The sequence below is a fragment of the Mauremys mutica genome, chromosome 6, assembly GCF_020497125.1.
Source record: "Mauremys mutica isolate MM-2020 ecotype Southern chromosome 6, ASM2049712v1, whole genome shotgun sequence".
NCBI classification, from domain to species: Eukaryota; Metazoa; Chordata; order Testudines; family Geoemydidae; genus Mauremys; species Mauremys mutica.
In genome coordinates this window covers 102,377,894-102,390,014 of record NC_059077.1, presented here as the reverse complement: position 1 = coordinate 102,390,014, position 12,121 = coordinate 102,377,894, and the positions used below count along the sequence as shown (strand labels likewise).

The 12,121-nt window shown below is 39.7% G+C and overlaps 1 protein-coding gene across 2 annotated transcripts in view; it reads right to left on the bottom strand.

The window, feature by feature from the left end:
• The window catches only part of FREM1 (FRAS1 related extracellular matrix 1), a 103,598-nt gene extending 94,657 nt beyond the window's left edge, over positions 1 to 8,941 (bottom strand). For both annotated transcript variants that reach the window (XM_045022325.1, XM_045022328.1), the window contains exon 1: positions 8,825 to 8,941. The gene's annotated coding sequence lies outside the window, so the exon portion shown is untranslated. The remainder of the gene's footprint in view (positions 1 to 8,824) is intronic.
• Between the last annotated feature and the right edge of the window lie 3,180 nt (positions 8,942 to 12,121).

Genomic DNA, 12,121 nt, shown 5'->3' with positions numbered 1-12,121 from the left:
GGACCACAATCATTATTGAGTGGTACCCGCAAGAACAGAAAAGACCACCTGGTTGGCCTCCAAGAAGATAGGAAGATGACATTGTTAAACATTTCGGATGAACGTGGAGAAGAAAGGCAAGAATGCGAGAAGAATGGCAGACATGTTGTGATCGGCACAGTCTTAATGACAGCTGAAGACAGATCGATCCAGGTGATCCAGGTGATTAACTATCCTGTAGCACTTTATCAATGACTGCAAGGGTTTACATCTGACCCAACTGATGGCATCTCCAGTAACTCAGGGCTCCCCAACACCGAACAGGGTAATTGGTTGACACTGAAAACTTTTCTTTTAATCCACAGAGAAGATACAATGAGATACAGGGATGAACTGATAGATGTGTCCCCTGAAGTATTATTAACAGAACCCAACACTATTTAGCTTGCAAGACATGATGGAATCAGAGCCTAGGCAGTGTGACTGCACTATGAGAATTAGTTAAAAACGGATATTGTTTGGAAACGTTATTGTTTACTTTATGTGCTGCCTGTGTGCCTGCAAAAGTGGAAAGTCCTACCGTATCTCCAGATAAGAAGCATTTCCAGAGTCTGGGTCATAATGCTGCTTCACCCACATCATACTTACGTGTATTTCTTAACTCTGACTGAGAGTGAGCTGATCTATTTTCTGTGCTCTTGGACACTGTTCCATAAATACAGGGCAATGGCACAGGTAAATCTGCCAGAAGCTGGGAATGGGCAACAGGGCATGGATCACTTGCTGGTTATCTGTTCTGTTCATTCCCTCTGAAGCACCAGGCATTGGCCAATGTCAGATGACAGGATACTGGGCTAGATGGAGTTTTGGTCTGACCCAGTATGGCCGTTCTTATGTGTTCTCATGCAGAATTAGTTGCCCTGTGTCAAATATAAGAGGGGTGTGTATGTGCAGGAAGAGGGCTAATCAGAATTAGGCAGTTTTTGCCCATTACGCCTGGAAAATATGAGTGAAGAACTTGGCTTTTTTATGGGCGGGTGAGGGGCAGAGTGTGTGGAGAAGTATGGGATAGGAGGCTTCTTCTCTTTGAAATGCTGGATGATGTTGTTACTGTCTGTCATAGGCTTCTTTTAACCAACTGTGCCTGCAGGTGTAACACTGACAGACCCCAGTTGTTGGGGGGTGGGATTGAACCTGGGGAGCTTAGTGCATGAGCCTCTACCACGTGAGCTAAAAGCCAACTGGCTGTTAGATAAGGCTGTAGAGCAGACTCATTTTATCTCTCTCGCTAGATGGTCTCAGTGCCGCTAGATGCGACACAGCACCATACCCAGAAGGTGTGCGGGTTACACAGGCACTGCTCTTATATCAGTGCACACACACACTCCAGATGTTCCTGCCATTGTCTCCCTTTTGTTCATTACAATGCTGTCTCTTTAAGTCTTTAAGAGCAGTAACTTCGTTTCTTTCAGACACTTACGCTGTGGCTGCAAAATGAAAGGACATAAAGGATCCTTTTCCATTATACAAAAGCATGAAAATGAAAGATATCAACGTGAGAGCCTTGAGCTTGATGTTCTCTGTTCAGAATACGGCCAATTTTAAATCTGGGAATTATTACTGCAAGTCATTTGAGCAATCAGTGCATAAAATCATCATAAAAGCAGGATGCCTTGTCTCTAATCAACAGGAGCCCAAACATTATTTTGAAACAGTTTGCTCCTAAAAAATGGTGCCATTTTTAAATGCTACCAGGTGTTGCTTTGCTAGAAATATACATTCCAGGCACTACAAAAGCGTATCTGAAATATCATAGTATCCTTCCAAACTTGTATGTTATGGAAACTTAATAAGGCTCAATCTTTCCCTCAGATACACCTGTTCAACTCTCACTGAAGACTACAGGAGCTGAGCACCTGTTCTGAGGGAAGAATTTGGCCCAAAAATGCCTTAAATCCTGCTGTTTGATTGTGGATTTAAGACAGTCTTTAAAAAACCAATATGCAATTTAAAAGAATCTGTAGGAAATATTCCTGCATGATCTTATTTATTTAGGCCTTGTGAATGGTATAGAAAACTTTGTGCATTCTATGGGCCTGATTCTAATCACAATTAATCTGATGTAAATCAGGACTAACTCCATTGACTTCAGTGGATTTATACTGGTATAAAACCCATCATAAGTAACATCAGAAATAGGCCCAATGGCTCCCAATTACAGTACAAAATACCCTACAAAAGAACTTTAATTGCCGAAGACTGAAATCAGTGGGTGTTGAATCAGGCCATAAGATCTGCCCTGCTGGATCAGGCCACAAAATCTCTGGGTGCCTGGGAGTTTTCACTTAGCAATTGTATTTTTTAAAGGGAGAGGAAGAGTGGGTAGAGGGTGAAAGTAGGCTTGGTTTATTTGTAATGAACAATATTAAGAAAGAAAGTAGAAAAAAACACATTGGAAAAAACAAAGAAATTTAAAAAACAAAATAAGTCCTAAAATTCCTTTAGGAAAGAAAAAGATTATTACACTAGTTAAAACTTAGCCAGGGGCAAAGGCAGGGACTCTGAGCTTCTAAATTATGTAGCTGTCACCTTAGACCATGCAATTAACACAAGCTCGGTTCTGGCCAGTTGTTGTTTAATGTTCTAGTCCCATTCACCACAAAACACAGATTAGAGGCCATACAGAAACCAGATACTTAGCATAGTTTTTTCACTGCATTTTGTGATGCTAGAGAACAATACCCCTCTTTTTCCCCCCTTTTCAAATAGCCCTTATCTGTGTATGTAACTCCTGCATGTTACTTGACATAGCTAAAAATCAAAGGACAATAAGTATTTCAGTGCATGGGGCTTTAATTATTATTTCATAGCAATCTTCTTTCTCAATCAGCGAAAACAGCCCTAAGACAGAAAACTGTATCCAATATATCCTTGTATATCCCTCCACTGCCACTCTGACCTAGATCACAGAACCTAGGGCTGGAAACGACCTGCCCTTTTTGCACGACAGCTTATCAGTACAAGGCTGGGTTATGACAACAGACAGGCAACACCAAAAATGCCAATGATTCCCTGTTTCATCCACACTTAACTTGTTTTATGTTTGTTAAATTACTCAATTTACTGAATATCATACCCTGACGCAACACCATGAAAATGTCTCCTGAAAAAAAATTGTGCATCACCCAGGCAAAGCTACACTATTTGAGGATAAAACTGAATTTGCTTTCCATAATAGCTCGGTTCTGGGCCTCTCCCATGGCATATTGCCAATTATACTCTACTGTACTTATTTGGATTTGTTTGTTTTATAATGTGTAGTCCTAGGGGGAGGCAAACCCATTTCAATTCAAGTCTCTCTCACACTCTTCATGTGTTTAATGAAGTTAGAAGTACAGCGGCTGCCCTTAAAAACTTGCCATTTTCCCTAAGATAAACACAGATATGGTTGCTTCATTGTTTGTGGAATTCCCTGATCCTAGCAGTGACTGAGGACATCCAACTACAAATAATAATTGCTTTTCTAAAGCAACAGGAACTTTGTCAAGGATCTCCACTGTGGAGTGTTTAAAAATGTATCCTGAGTTTATTTTTTACTGGGAAATTGTCAGACAGCATTAATTCTCAAGTCACTAATTTTCAGACTTGATTGTTCTCAGTATAATACCACAACTGTTTTGTAGTCAACAATAGGTCGCACAAGCCTAAGACATTAGACTGTTCAAGAGAAGGAACGTTGGTCTGAACACTAAAGTTATACATAGCATCATAGGCTCTTTAAAGTTCTCCCAGGGCAGCCACCAGATAGCAATGGTGACATCTTGGACTTATCGTATTTGAAGCATAGCTGAGCCTTGTATTATTGCACTGTAATGTCAGTCATAAGCACACGATCTTAAATCCCATTTTTGAACTCAAACCCACAACCTGCTGGGTCTGGGGTGATAGCTCTACCAAGAAAGCAGCATTGTCAATACTGGAGAGTATATATATAACTGAAGAACAGAATGCAGCATGGAGGGGGGTGGGGGAGAGAGTGATAGAAAAGGAGGGCATGGGGAAATAGTGAAAGGAAAGAGGAAGGGATCACAGAATTTGAAAGAAAGGCTGTATTTTCCAGTACGTATCTCAATGTCCTTTGTTGAAGCCTAATGGCTGGTCTAAATGGAGAATTCACAGGGAAGGATTTGGAAAATAGTTAATGTGTGAATTTAAAGCTCAATCGCTATTCCACAAGTGTATGGACACTTTTATTCTACACTAAAAGTGCTTAGTCTGCTTCAGAAGTGGATTAACCAAAACCTCTCAAAGCACACCAAGGGCAGATTAAGAACATCCAGACAGGGATCTAACACAGAATAGCTATTTAGCAATAAGTATTCCACTAAGCAATACGCTATTCTGGGCTTTTCCCTGTGTAGACAAGCCCTGAAAGTCCTTTTATTTCTACCACTATAACAATGAGAGATTCCAAGGACTGGATGGGACTCTTCCTCAGAGAGCAGTGCTCCATTCCTTCATCATCAAATAGAGCTTCTGGAACTTTGTAAAAGGTAGACATAGAAAGAAAAAAATGTTCTCTAAATCAGGAACAGATACTTTAAACTTATCTAAACAACCCAGCCCTCTTAAAAAACAAACAAACAAACAAACAAAAAAACCAACCCACAGCATCCCATACAGTCAACAGTGCATTGTTAAAAGGGCATTATGATTAAGTAGGTCATAGTTTCTGACTGAGACTAACAAGCTTGTTACACCCATTGCTGCCTCCTCTCAAAACTGTGTCTTCCACACAGCTCCTTTTAGTGCATTATTTCTCTTTAAAGTGTTACATCATATTTGTTCACTGCTTGAGAGTTTTAAAACTTAGACATAGAGGTTGCATTGTTAAAAAGAGAATTATCCCAAAGATAATTAGAGAGACCAACAATTAAAATCAGCTCTTGCGTTTTAATGCATTTGACTCCTACAGTTAATTTCTAACTGCTGGATTGCACTGCATGGATACTGTAAATATTTTCCACGAGAAGGTAACTGGGAGGGTTCTGTCCTCTTTTCATTTAACCCCACAGAAACAGCTTACCCACAAGAAGCTGGGAATGTAAAGACGAATCCGTTTTACTGGGTCTCTTTTCTTACACAGGTTCCCTGGATGGTTTTTCAGAATCATTACACATATAGAAAGCAACATTCTCTGAACAGTCATACCCCCATGTTACATATATTCATTAGGAATCAAGGGCCCCTTAATATGAATACCATACACAGATATATAGCTTTATCTTCTTTACAGCTGTCTGAAGGAAACTATATATTCCAGCTTCCGGTAGAATTTGATTGGTGTCACCGGTAAAATATTACTTTCCACATTATTCTCCCTTCATCCTTTTTAATCTGTGTGGAATTATGCACTGACTGAATTCCTCTGCCCTCAAATGGGAGCATAATGTTATTGTGGAAGGTCATTTGTAGGGATGGGCAAATCAGTTTGGGAGAAATAGGAATCTTTCCAAATCTTTGCCCATTTCCTGATCACCCACCAAACTTTTTGGAAAGTTTGAAAATCAGTTAAAACCTCCCCCTAACTACTCTCTCCCCAACTATATCTTGTATGTAATTATAGGTCCTCTTGTAAGAGGTGAAAGAGTAACCTGGGGAAAATGGGGTATTCTGGGTCCCATCATCAGAGAGTGGGCCATGCTTCACTTTTTGTGGCAAAAGCAAGTAGCCCCTCCACTGGTATTGCTGGTATCCCTGTTTTAGAACTAAGTGACAGTCTGGAACTTCCTTTCAACATGCTAAAGGATTATGAAATCCTGGAGCATGTGTGATCCCTCACTTCCTTTTGTGTTAAGATGGCAATTCTTATGATGAGGGAGGGATATTGGGCACTCTGGGTTTTTACAATCATGCTATGTGCCTACTGTGTGACCTTCAAGCAAGTAATTCTGATATGACAGACTAAATAATTGTTTAAAATAATGCATTCACTTCTGTAGGTCAATCAGAATTTGCAATTATTAACAACAATACTATGCATGTATACATCATCTTTCATTTGAGAACCTCAGATTGCTTGCAAAGAAACTTAAAGTGTTGTTATTCCTACTCCATGGGTGGGAGAAAATGAAGCACAGAGCAGTTACTTGCTTGAAGGTCACACAGTAAGTCAGTAGGAAAGTCAGGAATAGAGTCCAGGTCTGCTCACTTCCTGTTCAAACCACTAGACAACACTGCCTCCCTTTACAGGATACTCACTACTGTTAACACGCAAGTGTTCTAAAGCTGATCTTTTCTGGAGGTGTCTCTCATCAGAATTATTCCAGGCTGGTAAATGTGGTAATTTGGGAACAAAAAAGTGTAATGCATCAGTCTTTAGCAATGTATCTATCTTTTATATACTGTATATAAATAAATTTCTTCACTGTTCAAGATGTTTGCATAGTGCATCTCCACTATGCCAACTTCATGTATTCACACAATGGCTCTAGGCAGCTGGAGAATACTATTATATGAAAATCAGATGGAACACAGCTGCAGTTTATTTTCACAGCCAGCTTTTAGAGCCATTTGAAATGCTGCTGCAGGCATCACAATAATGGCAGCTATAGACAAAATAAAACATTTCATTATGCCTAGTCTGGTTTTTCACCAAGGTGCATAAAAGGCAGACGAATTGTTCATGAGAGCTCATGTTACAAATTGTGAAGGAGCTGCTGCCATCCAGTTCTACACAGACCACCTACCTACAATAACTGGTTCCACAGACAACCATATATAGGAGAGGTTATCCTTGTGCAAATTAGGCTACTGCAGAATCACTGATCATGGTAAATAGAGCTGAGTGAATAATTCTCAGTGAACAATTTAACTTCTCTTTCTGCTCACGGGATATCCACAAGCAGAGCACAACTTCTTCTAGTTTATTCATTATTCAACTAATAATGACCATTTGGTCATGACTACTTTAAATGACTATTTTAAATGTATTGCTTAGATGTGATTGGTCAGATCAAATGTTTCTTTTCCCCTCACTGGATGAGCTCACAGCTGGTGTAAATGCTGAAATTCACTTACCGTGAACATGTGTACTATGTGGATCGCTTGAATTGCTGCAGAAAGTGAATACAACATATGAACACAAGTTATTTTTAAATGAATACGCCTCAGTTCATATCCATGGATACTTTTTGCTGCATTATTTGCCTATTTCTGCGTAGAACAGAAATCCCCATAGTAGAAAAAAGTCTCAAAGCTGAAAGGCCTCAGATATAGGATTAAAATCCAAACCAAATCTCCACAACACTGTAGATCATTGGCATATAGTCATTCCATACACTATAGACAGCTAATGGGGATAAAAGTGTGGGGAATTTATTTTCTGGGAAAATTCCCTAAATATCAAGAATATCTCCCTTATTCCAGCAGAAATTCACCCCATAAAAGAAAGTAATCGGTTTCTAAGCTACTTGTATCACATTTTATCCTTAAGAGAAGGGTTGCTATTTTTGCATAGGCAGGGGAGGGAAGTAATTAAACAACTTTACAGTCTTCATGTGGAGATCATGCAGCCACCAACTTCTTCATACAGAGCACTCAATTAACTTCTAAACAGGGTTTTACTTAAGATCACAGGAAGAATTTAGAGCAGAAGCTTTTGTTCTATGTTTGAGTACTGGGTGAAAACATCCCCATCATAAACTCTTAAAAATGTTAGGGAAGGATCATAATGGAAATGCTGACAGACCCTTAACTACAATGGACATTAGTGGACACTGTTAGAATAAGAGAGAGAAGAAAGAGGACAAGTGAATTTAGACCATGAGCTCTTTCACTACTTAAGCACAGCTGCAGCAGCAGTAGAGCATGGTCAAATGCCAGTGCTTCATATGGACATATTAGGTACATGGTAGCACTGGAGATGCATTTTGCTCATTGCACCTAGAAAATTATGCAGCATTGGATCAGTTAATAGACTCCCCAGATCATAAATACCAAAACATTTTTTGAATACTCCTTTCAGGATGTACTGTGTAATTAGCAGCAGCAGCTTGGCTTATTAATGCATCTCAACACAAGGCACGGAATGAAGTTGAACAAGACACAAGAAAGTTACATTTTGGAGATTAGTTATGTATCAACGCAAAGAAAGAGCAGAGCAAAGCACTTCCTTAAAATATTACAAATCAACGTCTGTAGAATTCAAGTCAAGAGAAGATAGCTATATGAATACAAACCAAAAAAAAAAGGTTAAAAAACTTAACTCACATTTCTACTGCAAGATAAAATTTATCCTTAAAATATGCTTTAAAAGCCCACAGTCTCCCAGCTAAAGCAAATATATCTATCTGAAGGGTTTTACTCTGACTTCTATTAATATTAAAAGCATGTTCAGGTTTTGCTACCACATCTCTCTCTCTTTTACTGTGTTTCACTTAAAAGAAAATTCAAAGAAACCTTGCTCAACAACACATTCAAACCCTTAAGTTTTAAGAGGGAGGTAACAAATTATAAAATTATAAAGCTTTATTAATGTACTGGTGGTGGAATAAAGACAGTTTAGAAATACATATCAATTAGTAAAAAAAATGCATTTCAAGATAATATGATTCACTTGGAATCTTTCGCTTCTAATCTTTAAAGGTAGTGGTAAACTTAATGCCTCTTTTCCATCTTAAATTAGAATGAATCTTTCATCCTGAATACTGTAAATATTGTCTGTATGCCTTGTTGCAACATTCAGTAAAGGCACTAACTAATACTACAAGCATAAATGCTACAGCATTCAATTCATACAACAATATATTCAATAGGAGAGGGAGGACACAGAGACGGTACTTACAGGTAGCAATATTCCTTCAGGAGCTTGAAGACAAGAGGATACTGGTATAAGAGGGATATTGAAAGTCACTGACCCAGTAATCTCTGATTTAAAGGGCTTGCAGAAAGAGAGAGAGAGAAATCCTATGAGGGGGCGAGAGAGAGCTGAAATTCCAGTCTTTCTGGTCAGCTTGGTTTTAGTTTTCTTTGTACTAAAAATCCACATTAAAAAGTCTCTTTGCCATAGTTGCTTGCCAAGCTGCTGCTAACTTGAAAACTTCCAGAGTACAAAAGCTTCAGGGCTTCCTATGATAAGGGCATTCTAAAGATGCCTTCAAATGTTTACACTCAGAAATGTTTCTCTGGCAATGAGCCCCAGATCTTTCTCTTCTGCTAGTTGAGTCTGCTGGAACGAAAAACTGGCTGCTCATTTCCCTCCCCCCACCTCCGGTTCTGTTAGACTATTTTGTTTTTCCACTATCAGTTATGTGCTAAAGCTTGATAGCAAATGGCTGTGCTAGAAATCTCTCCACCCTAACCCCTTATCCACTACTAAAAGAAAAATAAAAAGTCTTTATTCAAATACAGATTAGAACATAGCCTCCATAAAAGGATAACCAGGCAGCTCTTGAGCGCATGTCAGGATGGCCAGTAAAATTAAAATCAAATACCTTATTATTGTAATGTGTTTAGATTACTACAAAATAGATTCTTTCCACCAGTTGAAGTATTTCAACTGGCAGAGAGTGAAATTCATATTTCAGTCCAAATATTAAAATTAAAACATGTTTGTTGCAAATATTCTTCCAAATTACAAGAAAATAAAGATCAGTAATGAGTTCAGATTCTCCCCCCTCCACCCCCATCTGAAAGTACAGGAAATGGAAGGAGGATTCACTGGGCCAAAGGTGTTGAGGTGCTTCACGCCTGAAGGGACTGGGATCGATGTCCCCTTAGCCTTTCCTCTCTAGGCTTACAGTTAGAATCCCATCCAAGTCAGAAAAAAAGTAAAAGTTCTTGCCATGTGATGGCTTTTTGGTGCCCCACGACAAATGAGTTTAGTGCTCTAACTCCTGTTTCCAATGGATGAGGGTCCATGTTACAAAGCCACCACTATCACAGTTAGCATTAACTGACACTGTGTTGTCAGCCTCAGCAGAGAGGCCAGCCATAAAAGAGCATGGAGACTGAAATACTCTCTCAGTTCACAGTGCAGGGTGTTCCTCTAAACCAGAGCAGAAATCCAGTAGAAGAGCAATATGGGAAGCTTGCATTGCCTCTGCTACACCCGGGCTTTGGATAAACAGAAGACTTATGGCTCCAGGATTCACAGTAAACAAGCTCAGGGTCAAATTCATCTCTACTGTAACCCCACTAACTACCATGTATTGCTCCCCATTTCCTCCATGGTGAATTTAGCCCCCATGTAAGAAGCACATTAAATACACACAAACAAAAGTGATCAACATACTCTAAACATTAAAACCCTAAAAATATTGTGAAAGAAAAGCTTCTGCAGATGTTCTTGTTGCTCAAGAGGCACAACCAGAGGCAGATGAAGAAAACAGTGTTAAAAAATAAAAGGGACCGGAAAAGCCCTGCCAAGTGGATTGTAATATGATAAACAATTTGAGCAAAAATTGTTTTAGGAAAAATACTAGGCAACAAGTTTTTAAATTTCAGACTTCACTCTTGTGTCCTAGTGGGAAAATGCCCTGGTTTTCAGAACTGTACAAACCTTCAGATTTTATCACTTTGCAGTAAAATTTGGAATGAATATATTTCTCTTATGAGTCACATAAATGGTTTCAGTTAATTTGCTTCAGCTGCTGAACATGTCTGCTCACTAATATTTTACTTCTAATTCATGGTGATGGATGGTCTCTCTGCTTTGCACAATGCCCATGTCTGTGGTCTGGTTAGTATCCGCAGAACTGCGATACATGTATGCTGACTAAAAGTGCAAGTTTCCTAACAAATATGGTTTTAAGGAGTAACATTATCATCTCTGGCCAAAGTCACCTCTAGCATAAGTGGAGGCAATCCCTTTCAAGTCAATGTAGATTTCCTGTGTACACCAGATGTGAATTTGGGGTCTTGCACCTTACTGTAGTCTGTGAGGTTTTGAATCCCTTTTATTTACAAATGCCAGAACATTGGGGGGAAATGTACATCCTGTAGATATACATGTACACACATAGACTATTTTCATTTCAATATTTGCCTAAATCGTAAAGGGAATGGGCTGTATCAGTTTAGATGAAGGAAGACCTACTCCGCTACTTATATACCATGTATCTTTCTCATTAATAATTAGCTACAACATGGCTTAGAACGCTGGTGTGAATGTGAACAGTCAGCATGTTTTCCAGACTCTTTCTTTAAACAGGATGATAATAATAATGATCAGTTGTTTTCACCCCCAACTTTTATTTGTAAAAGAAAAAAATGCACCTGATGCACAATAAAGAAAAAAAGTGTTTTCAATTCCAAGTGTTAAACAATGGCCTAAGCAAGTGTAAGGTGAAGTGTCAAACAGTACACTAATTTTCACATTCTATTAAAGGAGAGATGCTGTTCTTTAATGACAAAATCCACACAACCCGAGAAGCTGGGCTGTGGGCAGCAAGTTCTGCAGAGAAGAAAAGATCCTCTCCCTTGGCTAAAAGTGGCATCAAAGCTGCTCTGTGACCGTCACTACAAGTGTATGTTAAGTCTATGCAGTGCCTACAGGGTGAGTGGGAAGTGGGAGAAGACTAGATGATCCACAGCTAAATTAGATCTGCCCTAACCCACACTTTCTCCATCCCTTCAGCAATGAAGTTCAACTATGCAAATTAAGAGACTGATCCAGCTCCCATTGAAGTCAAGGGCAAAACTCCTAGGGACTTCAGAAGTGCAGGATCAAACTAAGTAGGGAGCTGCAGAAGGTGGGCATGCTAGCAGAGTGCCTGATGTGGCGAGTTGCTGAGTGCCCTCAGTTCTGACAGACTTCCATGAAGTCACACAGCACCCTGCAACGTTAGGCCCAGGCATTTCTGAAACCTGACAGGACTTTGATGAGAGTTAATGCCAAAGAGAACAGGTCCCCTTAACAATGAAACAAGGCGAGAATGTGCTACTGCATCATAGTACCAGAAACAGGAGCAGCTTCACTGAAGCACTGTGTCCTGTCTCCCAAGTGGGAAGAGGCGGCAGGTTTGTAGAAATTTTCGTGGTGCCCAGAACCCGCCCACCCAAACTCCGCCCCCACCTGCCTAAGGCTCTGGGAGGGAGTTTGGGTGCAGGGAGGAGTTCTGGGGTGCAGGCGTCTGGGCTA